Here is a 15,193-nt window from a genome sequence, read left to right on the forward strand (position 1 = left end):
TTTCATTTCTCAGTACCATTTTTTTATGACTCCTCACAATGCTCCAGAAATTATTTTTCCTTGACTTTGGATGTTCACATTCTTTTTAAACCCGAGAGCATAGGATGGTAGCACACCACCTGCCACACAGAAGACTGGGCTCTGAATTTAAACTATTTGATGAAGTGGGAGCTCCTGGCATGAGGAGGGTAATTATATTGGTTGAAACACAGCCCTTTGAGACTGGATAACTGATGACTGCTTTCAGCAGTTTCTTGTCAGGTGGAAGCAGGAACAGGCATTACTTTACTGAGAGGAAAGATTCCAAGGGATTAATGTCTTGGTACCTATATGAAGAGATTTGGTAAAAAGCTCTTGTCTTCTGAATTGGTAGATTTGTCTAGCTGTATTTTATTACTTCTCACTAGAGTTTCAAACCCACAAGGCTGATGCCAAAGTCAGCCAGCACCATTTTGTACCTACACACTTCAGCAGAAATGCAGGGATTTAGTGGGTAAAATAGGGATTTTGAACTTTACAAAGGTGATCCTTTTTCTGTCTTCACTTATTTCATCCTGAACCTGAGTGTGGGATAGTGGCTGAGTCTAGTTTTCCATCCAGAGTGGCCATTTGTCATCATCAGGAAAAGCTTCCCAGCAGACAGGAATTTGGAGAGATGATGTGAATTTGACAATGTTTCTTTCTTCCTTGACAGCTCATCAGCCTACCCCATAACGTTTACAAGAGATTTTTCAGGACAGTGAAAAGCTATGGCATAAGATTTTCTTTAATGGATTTCACTGCTGGGGCTTATTTTCACTTGTAATAACCCAGGCATCTCCTGAAACTCTATTGTTTTCTTGTCGACTTGGATGTGAAGGCAGTTAACTTTGGTGTCCTTTTCTCCTGAGTAAGTGTGCTGGACTCAGCTAAATTTTTCATCAAAGTTAACTGATTAAAAAAACAGAATTATGGGAGCTGACACTTGGGTCTGAGATTTGAGAAAGGAAAGCAGGGGTTTTTCTCCACTGGTTCTTAAAATCAATTTACTGAAGTTGTTAATTCCTGTGCTTGTATTCTTCAGAGTGCTTCAGCTTCCTTCAGTGCTGGGTGACTATTTGTGCCCTCAGAGTTGCACGGACATGTAATGAGAAAACAGTGAAGCCACAGAGGCCATGAGAGGAGAAGGAATACATCAGGACCCGTGGTTTTATAACATGAGAGAAGGTGGGTGAATGAAAGTGCTGTCAGGTGAAGAGGAACAAGAGGAGGGGAAAAGAAAGTGATGATGAAGAAGTAGTTACAGTAACACAAAGGGGAGTGGCTGAAATGATCATGCAAGAAAGTGGAAACCGGACACAAAGCCAGAGGAGAGAATGGACAGGGAAATTTGGCAATCCTTCCATCCTCTGCTGTGACTGCCAAGATTGTCTTCAATGGTGCTGGAGGAGGAAGACCATTTCTTGCCATAATTATCCATTTAATACAGATGGAAAATTCATCCAGGATGAATTTTAGAGAATGATAATGTTTTGCTCAACAACTTTTAAAAAGGATGTTCTGTTGAAATGGTGTAAATTTTAGCTGACCACATGAATACAAAACTATAGTCTACAAAGTTATGAATTTGATGTGCTGAAAAACTAGAGTAGAAAATTGTTCTGTGTAGAGTGATGATTGTGATGAACCCCATTAAAAGCTGTTCTGTTTATAATGGATATGTCTTCAGAATAATAGAACAGGTTTATTAGATCAAGTTATATGCTGTCCATTTTTTGTTAGTGATAAAAGTTTTTAAGGATTTCCTGTCTTTTTAGTATTTCCCTGTGACTTCTCATGAAATTCTTGCTACTGTGCAAATGGAGTTAATATAGGCATTTTGAAATAGGTATGTTCCATCTTCTGTATAGCAAACAGTAGCAGGATCTAATACTGGTGAACAAATACAGAAAACAGGCCATTCTCAGATTTCTTAACTTGTAACTAGATAAATCTTTTCCATGTAAACAAATTCTGTAGAAGAAAGATTTCATGCTATCTCTGTGTAAGACTCAGCATCTGACAGGTGTGCTGGTTTTGGCTGGGACTGAGTTATTTATCTCTATGGTAGCTGGTATGGGGCTGTGTTTAGGATTTATGGTGGGAATGGTATTGATAACACAGGGATGATTCACCTGTAACTGAGCAGAGCTTGCACAGAGACAAGGCCTTTTCTGGTTCTCACACCTTCCCCCCCCCACCCCCCAACCCCATCAGCAAGGAGTCTAGGAGTGCACAAGGAGCTGGGAGGGAAAACATCAGGGACAGCTGACCTTGATGACCAAAGAGATACCCCCTACCATGTGGCATTGTGCTCAGCTTATAAAAGTAGGAAGAAACATGAAAGGATGGGGGATGTTCACAGTGATGATGTTTGTCTTCCCAAGCCACATGTGATGGACCTCTGGAGATGGCTGAACACCTGCTACCCATGGGATGTGGTGAATGAATCCCTTGCTTTTCTTTGCTTGTATGACTTTTGCCTTACTCATTAAATTGTCTTTATCTCAGCCCATGAATTTTCTCACTTTTACACTTCCCATTCTCTCCCCCATCTTCTGAGAGAATGACTGACTGGCTGTGTGGGGGCTAGTTGCTTACTGGGTTTAAACCATAACACAGGTCTATCCTGACTTTCAGCAATAAGCTTCTTTCAAAGAGATATCCCTTCCCCAGGTACAAATGGATGTTCAGAAAACACAGACAAAAAGTCAAAACCCAAACACATGAACAAACAGAAGTCTTGTGTAATTGTATTTCAGAAATGCCATGGGTGTGTTTTAAAAGTATATGACAACATGCAGGTTTTGTCCTGGTTTGATAGTATTGAGAGCTCATAACGTGAACCAGGAAAGTTTTGAAGCACTGCCTCTAGACACAGCTTGTTATTGAAGCAACATATTGCTGCTGCTCAACAAGAAATTCCTCTATTGAACTCCTCTGTTCTAAGTTCCCCAGACAAATATGTAGCAGCTGGACCTAACATGGGCCTTTCACATGCTGGAGAACATACCTGATTTCACCCAGCAAAGGCGGGAGCATTAATACTCTGTAGCAGCTGGGAAAACATGTGTGTGCTGCCAATTAGGAAACCTTTCAAAGTGAGGCTTTGCAGCTCATCTGTGATCTCCAGACCTCAGCTTGGGAACCATTATTCTCTACTAATGGCACCTGTGGGCCAGGAGGGATGGGAAACTGGGGTTTCAGGGAGCAGAATCCATTAAATGCTATGGCAACAGGTAGCAAAATAGTGTTCTCCCTCTCTCCCTAATTAGTAGCTGTTAGCATCTGGAGTTGACTCTTGATGGATGTAATTTGCTGCACTCCATCTTGTGATGGTGCAAGGATCACTGAAGGATGATGCAAGGACCAGTCAAGAAGTAAAAGAAATATTAGGGAGTAGCTTCTCTATACATATTTGGCAATACTGTGTTTAAAGTAAAATCATGCTCCTGGAGGCCTGGGAGTAATGTACCTAACGTTGCAATGTTTTCTACCCTGTCTTAATTGCTTTGGTTATGTGTGTTGCATTCTTTTGGAAGAAAATACACACTAATCTTTCCATTTGTTTGAAATTCCCAGAAAATGCCTGTTGAAAAGAAAATTCCCATGGTAGATCTGAGTAAAATCTTTCCACTTATATGAATGATCCAAATCCCTTGGAAAGAAGGGGTTTCTGGTAAGCTCTGGTCTCTTGGCATGCTGATAGAGGTCTTGGGAAGTAGCCTTAGATATCAGGTTGCCCCTGTCCATAGGGAGAGGAAGGTTCCCTGCAATCAATAGAGTGAAGTCAATAGTGAAGTCTTTCTTCTTACCAAAGCTGAATGTTTTCAGACCGCCATCTTTCTATTAGATATGATTATTATTACATAAATTTAACCTTTAGGGTTCAAAATTGTTTGGAGAGAGGGAAAATGAAATGTATCTGAAGATGTAGTGTATTTGCAAATATATTTTCTCATTTCCTGAGGAAACCAAGATAAAAAGAAGAATTTCAGTCTTAAATATAACATATATTTGATATGTTTGAAGGCAGGAGTGACATTAAACCACTGTGCTCAATTGCTTTGATATTTTATGCTTGACTGTATTCTCTTCCATTTGGTGCTTGGTTACTACCAAAATCCACAATTTTCTCACTCACTGGCTGGAGAGGAAAAAGGAGCTGACACCAAGAAATGTCAAAGGGGAGATCTGTCAGCTGAAACTCTGCCCAGAACCATTTTCTGTACGAAATAAAATGAGGTGGTTGCTATTCATTAGTGAAGTACCAGAGTTTGGCAGGTACGATCCTGACATGCTACAAAAAGAGCAATTATTGTTGTGCATGTCTGCTCCAAAGAATGTTCAGCCTCCTGCCTGCTTCAGTAGCCAAGAGAAGGCAGTACAAGTTAGTTATGTACCTTTGTGAGACTTTACAAAAAACTGTGCCTTTTTTATGATCCTAATCTGCAAAAAATTATTCATAGCTTTGTTTCTATTGTAAGAAATTCCAGTTATACATATACATATTTGCAGAATGTAGATGTCTCATGATATATGCCAAGTACAGCTCCCCAAGTTTTATCAGCTCTTTGTCATCAGCCAATGGACAATGTCTAGTGATTTAATAAGCACTGTTCTGATTATTCATGTACTTGTGTTTTCTTTTGTTGCTTTATGTGAGTTTGGATAAATGATGCAGCAGCTCTGCAGGAACTTGCATATTATGAGAAACTGTGAGAAAATAGCAATTTCTTCTAAAACCAGAAGTCACAGTTTATTTATTAGGTAAACTATGGCTTAATAGAAGGAGGGCTTTTCCATTTTTAACAGTGCCTAAACAAAAGTTCCAAATTTCAAATGTCATCAGCTTTGTAGAAAATGGATTTTAATTTCTCGCTTTGTTTTTACTTTGTGTACCAGCTTGACCCTGAAAGCCTGAAAAAAAGTTAAAACTATCTTTTGAAAATGCAGATAGAATTATAAAAGCTATGCAAAATAGGTGATGATGGGCATTTGAAAATCCCATTAGATACCCATCTGTGTTTTTAGGCACCTGGAACAGAAATTCATCTTAAACTCTGCAAAACTATCAGTTGCTCATTGGGCATTTGTGACAGCAGATTTAGAGATCTGCAGGTGCACTAATAAGAAATCAGCATGATCTGCAGCAGCACAAATGGCTGTGTTATACAGAAGCTGTAAACTTGGGTGGGCTTCAGGAATGACTCAAAACAAAAGACTTGTGAAGCTTGAGGAACAGAAGCTCCAAAAGGACCATAGGGAAATATTTGTATTAGGGGAGTTTTGGTTATCATTACTGTTTGGTGCATATGTTTTACAAAAGATAACTTTTTTTTTTTTTTTTTTCCCAAGCCCAGATTCAGCAGTTCAATGAATGGCAGTGGATTAAACCCTATTGACACATATGATAAAGCAATACTGAAGAAATTGCTTGAGATTCAAGCACTGTCTGTGAGACATGCAGATTACAGAGGGGAGAAAAAAAATTATACAAACCACACAAAAATAGTCTTAATCACTGTACTAGTTTTGGTGTCCAAATCCTTGAGAAGGAGAAGAATGACAGACAAAGGGCAAATTAAATGAAGGTGAAATAACACAAAATTAATCCTTATGTTTTCCCTTATCTCCAAGTCCTGCCCGTCATTTTTCTACATTAAAAAGGTATTTTTGAAGTAGCAATTCATTCAACAGATACATGATACGTATATCAAAGGTAGTCTAATGCTTTGCAGGACTAAGATATTCCCAGCTGCAGGATTTTCATGGCTGAGATTATGGAAATTCATTTTTACTGCATTTTTAGCTCAGTGGCCCACTATACTTGCACCACTTTTTTAGCCTGTAAGAACAATGACACTCATTTTATGAGAATGAGGTTGTAAATCACTTTTTTAGTTCAGTGTTTTCCCCTGGAATTCTCCTCTGACAGACTGGACAGAGCTGGGCCTTGAGGATTCTACTTCACCTCTCAGTCCCTAAGAGCACTGCTGGCATGTTGTTGGTTTTTCTTTGCCTGCATGTTTAAGATAGTTCTTGTGAACATCCAGTCACCGTCACTGAGCAGTGGTCTTTAAAATTCATGCAGAAAGTAATTATCTCTTGCCTGGAATGACATACAAGTTTGAAAAGCAGTTTTGGATTTCCTTCATTAATATATTCTGATGTGGGTTTTAAAAATCCCATTTAAAAGGAAACCAGATTAGTGAAAGACAAATAAAAGATCTCAAAATCTGGCATGCATTTACATTATCTGTAAAGAGTTTTCTAAAAGGAGATGTTTTATCAATATCCAAGGTGTCAGTCATGCCAAACACTGAAAGGCAGAGAACGGTCCAACGCAGAGAAATTTGGTAATTGTACAACTATTAAAAACAACATTTATTTTCATTGAGAGATACTTAGATTATTTTTTGCTTCTTTTGTGAAGGTAAATATACAGAATCTTAGCCAAGCTGTGCAGTGTGTTATTGCTTCTTGTGTCTACAAATGCTTTAACAGAGAGCATTACCCTACCTTCTAATTTGCCCTGTGTGTTATTTTAGACATGGAAATGAACAATCTTTTTTTTAGTTTAACCAGAAAGGTACAGCTGCCTACATAGGGGCCAAATATATGGTAAACTTTTAAGAGGAGCAGACATGTAGTCAGTGTGAGAGTGGTACTGGTCATTTATTACCATTTTTGATTTACTGCACAGTTTTGTTATGTTCTGTACTGCAGTTGTTGGTAGATAAGCAATGACATGGTGAATTGTGAAGCACAAAGGCATGAGCATTCTAATAGAGAAGTATTGTGCTTGTTACAGTCTTAGTATATTTATTGAGTACTAGAACAAGCAGGAATAGAAGATCTGTAGCAGGGTTCAGTCAATCTGGAAAGTCAAATCCTGTCCTTTTTGAAGAATTTTAATGCCACAGGGAAGTGGTAGAATCACTCAAAAGTATCTAGACGTGGCACTTGGGGCTATGGTTTAGTGATGAGCACAGTGGTGTGGGGTTAGCTGCTGGGTGCTATGCCCTTAGAGGTATTTTCCAACTTTAATGTTTCTCTCTTGTAATGCAGGGACATTTTTTGCATTCCGTCTACTTGTTCTTATTATTTTTTTTTTTATTTAAACAGAAATGAGAAGAAGCAGAACAGTTGTTTCTTAACATTATCATGACTGCAAACATTAGTCTCCGCTGAGGACAGCAATGAGTAGCTGAGCTGTCTTGACCAGGGCCTGAACCTACTGTCATCTCTGCTGCCTCAGCCAAAATAAAAGCATGTGCCTTGTATGTATGGGGAGAGGAATTTGCTGCTGCAAGGGTCTCTTCATGAGAAGCAGAGGAATTGGAGAGAAGCAGGGATGGCTGGAGAAGGATTGAGGAGAGAGAAGCAGCAGCAAGTGGAGTGATCAAGTTTTGAGTGTACAGCTCCAGAAGAGCTCTCAGAGAGAGCTTTGTGGCTGAATGGGAACAGAGGTGGCTCCTAACATTTCCTGAAGAGCACCCCTCCAGGGAAGCACTGCACAGGCTGGGCTTCTGCACCAACTGCTGTGCCAAAGGTACAGCTGCAAGTGTAGTTGAACTTCTCATAGTCAAGGGAAGCAGGAGTGCTTAGACCACAGCTAATCTGCTGGGGCCTTCTTGAGGAGTAAGGCTGGGTTATTTCACAAGTGCCGTGGACCTGATGTGGAGGTTTATTTCTCTTGACACATGATATTTTTATTTCATTTAGAACCTTTGCTTAGGTTCTCAGGTAACTCTGACTTAAAATGGAGGCACTGGCAGATTTAAGCACACTTGGTTATGTGGTGATGCTTTCAGGCAGGCACTTGTATGATTTCAGTGGGTGGTCAACACAGCACAGCAGAGATGACCATCCATGTTCTTCCTGAGGCCCTGAAGTTCCTCCGAGGGCCTTCATGTATAGTCATAAAATTATGGAATCATTTTGATTGGAAAAGACCCTTAAGGCCATTGAGTCCAACTGTTACCCAGCATTACCAAGTCCAGCACTAAACCATGCCTTTAAGCACATCTTCACATCTTCTAAATTCCTCCAGGGATGAGAATTCCATTGCTTTGCTAGACAGCCTGTTGCAATGCTTGACAACCCTTTCAGTGAAGAAATTTTCCCAAATATCCAATCTAGACCTTCTCTGGTGTTACTTGAGGCCATATCCTTTTGTTCTGTCACTTGATACCTGGCAAGAGAGACCCATGTTGTTTCATTCACCTCATTTGCTAATAATCTCACTGCTTTTTCTACTTCCTGCTGCAAGCCATCTGGGCTGCCAAAGAGTCTGATATCCATCCCAGAAACACTTACCCCATTGCTAGCAAGGACTTTCTTGCCTTTGTCCTGTTGGTAAGTGGTCTGCAACATGCTCCTCTGTAAGAGTATCATGCAGACTTTAATGAGAGGTCTTGGGGCTGGATGAGGTTTTGTGTGTCCACTCTGACCTCCCTGCAGCAGTGTAGGTGAGCAGCCTGAGGCTTGCAAGACCAAAAGTAGATGAATGATATGAGAAGCAGAACAACCCATGGAGCTCACAGCAAGGGAGTGAATATGGCATTGCCAGAGTCAAGCAATGAGCTGATTTCAGGGACTTTTCAGCTGGTGCCAGCTACATTTTGTAGTTAACTGCCTGAAAACACTTTAGTGGGACCAAGTCATTCCCCAGACTTGTAATGACAGACACTGAGGTGCTAATTTGCAGAATGCAAAATGGAGCCAGATGACTTCTGGTTGAGAAGATACTTTGCCTTCATTTTTGGTTCCCATCAAGGTCTGTATCTCAGCATATATGCTCTCTGCAAGGTAGCTGCATTAGACAATTAAGGCAAAGAGTTTGGCACCAGCTAGGACCAGCATCATAGCAGAGGTCTGCAAACCCATATGCCATCTGTTCTGCTCTCTTGAAAGTTTTTGGCTTTGTTATAATTTTGGCAGTCAACTCAAAAATGAAATGGTTATTGAAATCTGAACTTAGGTTTCTTGCCAGCAAACCACTGCTTGCTTAACCTTGAAATACTCAAACACTCTCTACTCTGTTCCCAAACAGCGTAGGTGTAATGGGGGTAAAATAACTTTGTGGAGTAACATGAAGTGAGTGGACATTTATTTGTACCTGCAGCACTTTTGTGTCAGGACTGGGAAGATGCATGCAGCCCTCAAACTGGTGGAGGAGGTTAGTAGTAAGGAAAGGATATCACCAAGAAAAGCAATGGAGGTAGAAATATTGTTAATGAAGACTGAAATTAAATCCAAAGGAATCTGTGAAACTTTTTCCTTTTCCATCTGTCTCAATACTCTTCATGTTGCTGTCTCAAGAAATCACCTTATACACCTCTTTCTATTATACTCCTATAAAAAGAGAAGGATATTACTCATCTGTAACAAACATGGAAATTGAATAATTAATGACAACTTAGAAGATTGTTTTCTTGTCCTCAGTCAGTCCTGGACATCTTTGGGTTTTTCCTTTATTTTTTTCCTGTTCTGCACATGTATGTTTCATTTTGTACATAATTTCCTTCCAAGCAAAAGGATGGAAAAGAGTAGAAGTAGAAACATTGATAGTGCAGAGTGAAATTAAATCCAGTCTTTTGCTATGCAAGAGAGCAAGCATAGCTGGATTGCTAACATGGTCTACAAGATCCTCACCCAAGTCACAGGTTTCTCTTTTTGGCTGTTAGCTTTTTTTAGCCTGAGCTGACATTCCCTTATAGTGTTTCCTTTAAAGCAGAACAGACGTTGATCTATAAACTTTAAAAAAACCAAACACACCTTCTCCCTCTCCCCCAAGAAGTTTACAAATTGCTAAAGAATGTGAAAAGAAGTAGTTTGGTTTAGACCAGAGAACCATTCTCACTTCTATAATACAAATCACACTTCTTCGTGTGCATGTGATGAGACACCTGTGAATTGCCTCAGGGACTATTTGCACCATTCTTCAACCTGATCCTGAACAAAGGGCATGAGATGGCACCACAGAAGAGCTGGGACTTGACTCTATTCTGTTTGTATTTAGCTGAGGATACAAGCATGTTCTTAGCTGATTTTTCAGGTATTTAAAATTTTTTTACTCTTATTATTTAATTTCTAGGAGCTTCACTGTGCAAAATCAAGTCTTACATACAATGTCATGAGTATTATTTTAGGTGTGAAACCAGAATATATTTTAAATATCTTCGAAAGCCGCTGAGACTCAAAACATAAAACTTATGTTTAAATATAAGGGAAAGAAAAATGCAAGGGCAAATAAAATGTCTCAGAAGACTTTTCAGAACCAACCTGCCTTAGTAGGAGACCTAGAATAGCTCTTTCTCCCACATCCATTTTTTGAAGGTTTATAGAAGGTGTTTTTCAACTTTGGATGTCTTAACTCAAAAACATTTCTATGAAGAGACTCGCTTTTTGCTCCATGGTTGATTTTTAGTTCCATACTGCATCTTTTTGTAGAAAAAGAGTTTCTTTTAGTAAAGATTATTAATATTATTTTGATCAAATAAATTAATGACAGAAAGTTCTTAGAATAAATTTTTTCTTGCTTGATGCCCAAATTTATCAGATTTAGAAGCCAAGAGAAAGATTTCTTCTGAACACAAGTCCTCTTTCACATTTTGTCTCTAGACTAGCAGCAAGTCAAGAAAATAAGGCATGAATGGGCAGGAAACTCCTGATTAAGTGCAACAGAAAAGTGCATGGAAGGAAGAAATAGGAGCATCTACCTAGGGGTAGATGAGACATTGAGAGAGACATTGCCTGAGCCTGCAGGGATGGAATTAAGAAAATTCAACTGGAGCTGAAACTAACAGGGGATGTGAAGGGCAGATAGATGTAAATTGGCAGCAAAAAAAAATCCAATAAATGAAAACAGGGACCCCATGGCTCAGTGGAACAGGAAACCTAGTGTCAAGGGGGCATGGTAAAGACAGAGGTGCTAAATGCCTTTTTTTGGCCTCATTTTTTACTGGAATGATTTGCTGGAGGGGCTTGTGGGCTATGGTGAAGAAGAAGTTGAACTTGATTCAGCAGTGAGCCATCAAAGACCAGCCAGGACAGGCTGTACTAGTGAGAGTGTAGCCAGCAACACCAGAAAGAGAAACTGTTGTCTCCCCACACTTAGTACCAGTGAGACCATAGCTGCAGTCCTGGATCCAGTTTTACAGCCTCAAGTATGAGAAAGATACTGACAGGAAGAAGAGCACTGTGGAGAGAAGTGATACTAGGCACTGAGATCAGCTCATTTATTTTACCCTTAGCCCCTCAAACTTTGCCTTCAATAACAAACATTTCTTCAGATTTTTTCACAGCTGGAAGAACAGTGTGCTCCCCAATATGCTGTAGGAGTCACCATGAAAAAGAGATTCTAAATAGCTGTGAACAAATCTAAGAAAACATCATCACCTGGATTGAAAACCTAGAATACCTATCGATTTCCACCACAGCTTCATTAATCACTTTCTGTAAAACACTAATCTCCTGGTCACAAGCAGCAGCAGCATAAAGAACACAAAACCAAGATCAGTGTGCCCACCTCTGCAAAAATTTTTCCACTAATCAATAATTTAAAACAAAGCAAAAACGTTGAGGTATACACCAGAACCTAAAATGCCAGTGTATTTGCTTTGAGGAATTACTACACCTACCCAACCTACCCCACTCCACAGCTCTCCAAAAAGGATCATCACTTGTAAGGCAATTCCATGAAAATGTACTGCAAATTTAACCAAACCACCACACTACCATATAATTTAAAAAATCACCTCAATTGTATGCAGCTATCTGTGTAACACCCCAGCCTTGAAAATAACTCTGAATTATTGTCCACACTTGAAGAAAGTTGGCATTTATTTCCTTTATTGGAAAATAAATTGGCAGCACATTCCCTCCCACCCTCTCCACCCCCTCCAGACTCACTCAGTTCATTGCCCAAAGAAAATTTCCTGGAGTTCAACATGCACCACTGGTTCAGGGCATTGTTCAGGAAGACTGGGAAATTTGGCAGGAGGTCCACTTGGCTAAGCAAGGAGCTTCTTAATGAACTAAAATGCAAAGCACATAAGAAGTGGAAACAAGGGCAGACAACAAAGGAAAAGTATAAAAGTACTGCTCAGACATGTTGGGACAAAACCAGCAAAACTAAAGCCCAGTTGGATTTAAAACTGGACAGGAATATAAAAGCTAACAAGATGTGATTTTACAAGCATGTCAGAAGTGAAAAGAAGCTCAGAGAAAATGTGAGTCTATTTCTGAATGGAAGAAAACCCAGTGATGGACATATGGAAAAGGCTGCTCAATGACTTTTTGTCTCAGGAAAAAAACCGGTCCCAGATGTCTGCACACACCAATGCTGTATTAGAAGCCAAAAGTGTATTAAAATCTGTGGGGCTGGATGGGACTCCTCAACAGGTGCTGAAAGATGTAGCTGATATGCTTGTGAGGCTTGCCACAATTTTTGAAAAATTGTGGTGTTTTGGGGTGAGATCCTGATGACTGGGCTGATGTTACCCCCCAGATTTAAGAAAGACAAGAAAGAAGATCTAGATAACTGCAGGCTGATCAGCCTCACTTCAGTGAAAAAACCAGAGTACATTAATTTCTGAACACAGGAAGGACAGGTAGCGATGAGAAGCAGTCAACAGACTTATCAGAGCAAATCACGCTTATGGAGATGAACTTGGACAGAGTACTGGACTGCATTAAAAGATCACAGCTAGAAGGGTGCAGGTGGGCTGGTGATTGTTTCCCTCCTTTTGACGCTCATGAGGCCACATCTAGAACATCAGTTTGACCACCCCTATGTCCGCAGTATAAAGAAAAAACTGACATATCAAAGTGAATCTTGGGGAGGGTCTCCAGGATGACTGGGAGGAGCATGGCCCAGAGAATAGAAGGCTACAGGGAAGTCTGATTGTTGTTTTCTACCACCTAATAGATAAGTATAAAGAAGGCAAAGACTTGTTGAAAGTGCCTGGCAAAAATGCGTGCTATAGAAATAGCAATTTTTGTCCCTGGAATAATCAGACATATTCAAAGGTCAGTTGGGCAGGTCCCTGAGCAATCTGATCTCACTTTTGCAGTCAGCCTTACCATGAGCAGGATCCTAGACAATACAATCCACTTCCAACCAGTTCTCTTCCAACCAAAGCCCCCTAATGTTTTTATGATTCTGTGTTTAGACAACCTGATTCCTTTCTGTGGTGAACGAACTGGTGATGTGGATACTGAGTGGTGAATGTGGGCAGGCATCCTTCCTGTCTGTAAGATGAAGAGGCTGGACAAATGGACTCCTAAATGAACTGAAGATTGTCTGGGCCATCAGGCTGAAAAGACAGTAATCAATGTCTCAAGGTTAAGACAGCAGCCAGCAGAGTGCTCAAATGGTTGATAATGAGGCTGATACTATCCAGGTCTTCACCAGAAAAATGGATGATGATGAAGAATGCACCTCCTAAAAGCTGTGGAATGTTTGGTGGAGTGCACCAGGACAGTCTTCAGCCTGGTACATATGGCCAGTAAAAAAAGATTGAAGGATCTGAGTTTGTTTAGTCTGCTAAAGAGGACCCATAGAGGGAGAATCCAAGAGTAGTCCACAACAGCTTGAAGGGGAATTGCAAAGCCAACAGAGCCACAATCTTCTAGCAGACAGCAGATGGTATAAAAACATGCAATGGCCACATGTCACTGATTCAAATATTCAGAGTGGACATCAGGAATGACATTCATTAGAAGCATAGGACAACAGTGCAAGAGGCTTCCCAGAGAGATATTGAATCTCTGTCTTTGCAAGTTTTTCAATACTTGCTTGCCTAGACAACGCCACAAAGTAATTTGGTGCTTTCCATACACTGCTTAAGCAGTACTTTGGACTAATTGAGCACTCTTTGAATCAAAGTTCCTAATGGCTCTGTGAGCCATACTGCATCTGAGCAAAACATGTGAGACCTGCCCACTCCATGTCCACGATGGTAAATGCCCTGCTACAGATGCATCGAAACCTTCGATTCCAGCACAAACACATCCCAGAACACACTATGCACTGTCCAGTGAGACAGTTACCGGGCTGTTTCCATGGCAGTAAAAGTGCAATAACCACACACTGGAAAAACTCACAGAGATGAACAGTAAACGACAGAAACTTCCAGTTAGCAGAAGCTTTGGGTTTTGATTTTTTTCCCCTTTCTTTCACAAAATAGCAGTTTCATCTATGCCTGTTCAGGCCCAAGCATCCAGGGAGATGTGCAAAGCACCTTCAGAAGAGGAGTGTAGGAAGTAAAATACTCACCCCAGCTGGACACTCAATATTTCAGACTAAATAGAGAGATTGGCTTTATAGCACATTGTAATTCCCTCCCCAAACCCCTCTATCTTTCACAGGCAATGAATTACCTGTCTTTTTCTCTTTTTGCCCACTAGGAGCTAATGACCTTATCATCTCTTTCATTGCTCACTCCACCCATATGCTCGTCAGGTACCCTCCACTTTCATGTCCAGATAGTCTATTTAACATAATCAAGTTAACCTCAGACCACTGTTGCCTTTAACACTGAAGATGCTGCATTTATTTCAGCTTTGAAAAATAGCTCTCATAGCTGAAAGGCTGTCTGCTTTGTCCAGCTATCTGCTGGGTCTAATAAAAGATGTTATCTTCCCCTACAAACCTTTCACCAGTTATATCCATAGATAATCATGATTCAACAACAATGCCACTTTTCTGAATTAAATAATTTGAAAGAATCATGTTTTTTTAAAAAAAATATCATAATCCTCTCTTCCAATGCCACCCATTTCCATTTGTGAAGGCACATGCCCAGACTCTGCCTGTAAGCTCCATTTTTCAGTGGAGCCAGGTGATACAAAAAAAGGTTAAATTTACTCCAATTTTGAATGCTGCAGGTCTTAATCCTGATATAGGTCAAAACTTCTTACAATCTGCTGAAGGCTGATGTAAGTCAGTCTTTGAAAGTTACCTGTTTGTCCTTATGAAATGCATTAATCTCAGACTCCTCAGTCTAAACACAAAACTATGTTGTAGCAGATTTTTGTGCTGAAATTGCAGAGCTGAGCAATTTATACAAGTCAGATGGTCTGTCAAACTGGTATTCTTTAGGGCTAGTGATCTTGATTGACAAGGAGTCTTTTTAAACATTTAATTTTTAATTTTTTACTGATT

At 40.1% G+C, this 15,193-nt stretch overlaps 1 long non-coding RNA gene across 2 annotated transcripts; it reads left to right on the forward strand.

The window, feature by feature from the left end:
• The first annotated feature begins 256 nt into the window (after positions 1-256).
• Positions 257-10,540, forward strand: LOC147653580 (uncharacterized). 2 transcript variants are annotated; one of them, XR_015286450.1, is made up of 6 exons: positions 257-522; positions 601-660; positions 1,064-1,206; positions 2,406-2,488; positions 3,601-3,697; positions 7,147-10,540. It is a non-coding gene; the product is annotated as an uncharacterized LOC147653580 (long non-coding RNA). The 2 variants fall into 2 exon arrangements; XR_015286449.1 differs by lacking the exon at positions 2,406-2,488 and having other exon boundaries at positions 260-522.
• The last annotated feature ends 4,653 nt before the right edge of the window (positions 10,541-15,193 follow it).

Source organism: Cyanistes caeruleus, chromosome 4 (assembly GCF_971803275.1).
Source record: "Cyanistes caeruleus chromosome 4, bCyaCae1.hap1.1, whole genome shotgun sequence".
NCBI lineage: Eukaryota > Metazoa > Chordata > Aves > Passeriformes > Paridae > Cyanistes > Cyanistes caeruleus.